Source organism: Mus caroli, chromosome 9, assembly GCF_900094665.2.
Source record: "Mus caroli chromosome 9, CAROLI_EIJ_v1.1, whole genome shotgun sequence".
Classification (NCBI taxonomy): Eukaryota; Metazoa; Chordata; class Mammalia; order Rodentia; family Muridae; genus Mus; species Mus caroli.
In genome coordinates, this window is record NC_034578.1 from 34,611,732 (window position 1) to 34,615,558 (window position 3,827).

The window sequence follows — 3,827 nt, forward strand, 5'->3', positions numbered from 1 at the left end:
CATGTGGTTTTTGTCTTTGAGTTTGTTTATATACTGGATTACGTTGATGGATTTCCGTATATTGAACCATCCCTGCATCCCTGGGATGAAACCTTCTTGGTCAGGATGGATGATTGTTTTACCACTTTCTAAGATCTACACTGTCACAGCGGTGGAAAACTTTGGCTTGATCACCCTGATTGGTCTCAACCCTGATCTGCACACCATGTACTATTTCCTCTTCAATCTCTCTTTCATTGATCTCTGCTACTCTTCTGTCTTCCATCCCAAAATGAACTTACTCTCTTGGAAGAATGCTATCTCTTATGTGGAGTTCAAGACTCAGTTGTTACTATTACTGGTGTGACACTCTGACCCTCCTTCAACTTTCTTGCATCAGCACATGTATTAGTGAGGTTGTAGTTCTCATAGCTGTACTAGCCACATTTCCTTTGTTTTCATCCTTGCCAACAATTTGTATTAGATGTTTTCTGTATTTACATTTCAAATGTTATCCCCTTTCCTAATTTCCCCTCTGTAAATCCCCTATTCTTCCCCCTCCCCCTGCTCCCCAACACAACCAAGTGGGTGTTCCTGGCCCTGGCATTCCCCTATACTGGAGCATAGTGCCTTCACAGGAACAGGGGCCTCTCCTCCCATTGATGTCCAACAAGGCCATTCTCTGCTACATATGTAGCTGGAGCTACGGATCCCTCCCTGTGTACTCTTAGGTTGGTGGTTTTGTCTCTGTTAGCTCTGGGTATATTGGATGGTTCATATTGTTGTTCCTCCTATGGGACTCCTTGCCAATATTTTAAACATAAAATCCGTAGAAGGAAAATAAAAAAACCTTCAGGACCTGTAGCAATTTCTCTGTTTTTCACATCAGGAATATTCATTTATATTAATTATTCTAGATCTATGGACCCAGGAAAAGTTTCTTCTCTTTTCTGCACTAATGTGGCTCCCATGCTCAACTCTCTGATTTACAGTTTGAGGAACAGGGATGGGAAACTAGCACTGAAAATTTTATGATTAATGTCTGTAGTAGACTCATATCCTAACTAAAAATAATATAAAAGGCTAATTTAAAGAATCTTCCAGTTTTACTGCTCTTTTCATGAAGATCTTTTTTTCATACCAGTGTGGCATAATATGCATTTTTCTTATGTTTAAAATTGTTATTGATAAAATTACAGATTGTTGTCATAACAATCAATCACATTTAACACTGAGGCTGTGCCATATCATCATTCTAGTTTTTAAATAATTTTCCCATACCTATGTTTAGAATTTTTAAAATGCTCATAGAAAGAATCTAACTTGTTTGGATAACATGGCAACCTTTACTAGTATAAATAATAATAAAATATAATGACTAGTTTAAGTTTGAATATAGATTATGGTGGTTTATAGTATCGATTTAGCTTTCCATCAAGGAAGGCAGCTATGCTCCTCACAGAGAGGCTGTAAATCTCTAGCCAAGGCTCTTTTCATGCACTCTTTGGTTCATTTCTTCATGCCTCAAATGCATCATTCTGTACACATATTCTTACTTAAGCATATGCATTCATCTTCTGGTATGGACTAAGGCTGTCTAATTTCTTTACAAAGTAAGCTAGCTTTAATAGGATACTTGATGTTATCCTTCCTGTGCCTTGTATAACTGACCTAGTCTGAACCAACACTACAAAATTTCCCTGTGTCTCTTTCAGATTTTCTCTCTGATCTCAGGTTTTCCCTACTAATTCTGCCTTCCTAAATTTCATCCTTTACAGACAATTACTGCAAAAAATGTCATGCAAAGGTGATCGTTTCCTGGATTCTATTTCTAAGCAGAACTGATTGGTGGCATTTATATGAAAAGTTTTAAAAATTTGTATAATCATAACAGATTTCTTTTGTCATAAAAAAAAATCACAAATCACAAACCCATAGAATGGGATATAAGACTCAAAAACAGATTCTTCAGATAGGTATCTTATTAGTTCACAACAAATCAACATATTAATTTCCCATAATTAATTATGGGAAAAGATAGTTTAACCCACTTATTTTGTATTCATAAATATTCACAAAGAAAACCATGCACAAAAATTGACTCCTCAAACATGGACCAAAATCATATACAAATATGTAAATTATAAATCTTTTAGAAAATATATTTGAATGATCTAAGAGCCATATTTTAGAAAATACAATACCTAGTGTCGCAGACCCTCTGGGCCTCTTTGTCTGCGTGGAACGGTTCTCTAGTCGTGGGTGGGCAAAGCGTTGGATGGATTGACAGACAGATGCACACAGGCAAGGTTGTGTAGAATCTGACTGTAATTTGTCAAATTGAACATCAAACTTTTTATACAGAAGACAATAAGGAAGTTGGGTGACATACCCGCAAGGTACAAATGAGGTTTCCAGATGTTTAATGACTCTTATACAAAACAGAGGAATGAAAACACAAAGACCAGAAAGAACTGGGCAATAAAATAACTGAGACAAAGTCAGCCCTATCTATGGTAAGCTATAGTCTTAGAAGCCAGGTGTGAGGTCTTTACACTCCTAGGGCAAGGGCTTTCACACCCAAGTCATGGTTCTAACTAGGGAGTTCTGTTATAGTTATCCATCTCATGAATAATGCAATACTCTTAAACCACAGCCTGATCTACTTCCTAAACCATTGTAAATTCCTGTATATGGGAGCGACTTGGCTTTTATTCTAAGTGATAGTGTAATGCCAGAGGCAATTCTGAATGTCACTAAATTCCCATGGTCTGCTCAAGGACTTTCTAGGACTGTTGGAACACTGGCGAAGGCTTTAGTTATGTCAGAATTCAATCTTAAAAGGCACTTATAATAGGATAATACTAAAAGAGAGCACGTGGATCCATACACTAGACGAACGTGGGAGTGGAAAAATAATGTATGGGTTAGAGAGAACACCAGACTCCAGGAGTGAGTTTCCGTGAAACTCTTCTGCCTCGTGAGTAGCTTCTAAGCCTCAGCCTGTCAAGGTGACTCAACTGGAGTGCGTAGCAACCTAGAAGAAAAAATAGACAGCTAATAAAATTTTAAAGTGAGTACTATGTATCAGTGAAGTATTTTAAGTGATTCACAGACTGAAAAAATATTTGCCACACATACAGCACACCACAGCTGTCACTGCAAGATGGTTTTATTTTTATTTTATTATGTTTGGGTTTTGTTTCTTTTTGTTTTGTTTTGCTGCACATGTTCTTTCCAATTATTTTTTTTATTTTAATTGCATGAATATGCACACAGAATTATGCATCAGACTAATGTGATAAATAGCAGTTTTCTTCTAAAGTTTATTTTTCTCCAAGCCTCATCAATGGAGGCATGTTTTCATTTAAGATTCCCACTTTCTAGATTTGTGTCAATTTGAAAATGATAACCAATACAGGTGCTATTAAGAGGCTACTAATGGGAATAGTTCATTTCTCTTGTTTCAAGTAGGGCATATTTGCAACTTGATACAGGTCATGTGGTATTAGGTTATCAAGGGGATCTAATTCCTTTATCAAGAAAAAAAAGATGGTGTGTACAACCCAAGCCAAGTGAAGTCTAAGCTATTTTTCTATGCTTTCTTTTCTTGACAGTATTTGAACAATTTTGGGTTTATGGTTATCTACTATTATATTTAGTCAGTTGTAGAATTGGCAAATGTTTTCTCCTATTCTGTGGGCTGTTCAAGACTGTAAAATTTTTCTAATACCAAGTTAGGTTTTGCTGGTGTTTTTGAAAGGCCTATGTCCTTTTTAGAGTCTTCAAGTATGCCTACATATTCAAAGAGTTTCATTTATGTGTTTTGTTTGTTTGTTATTTGGTTT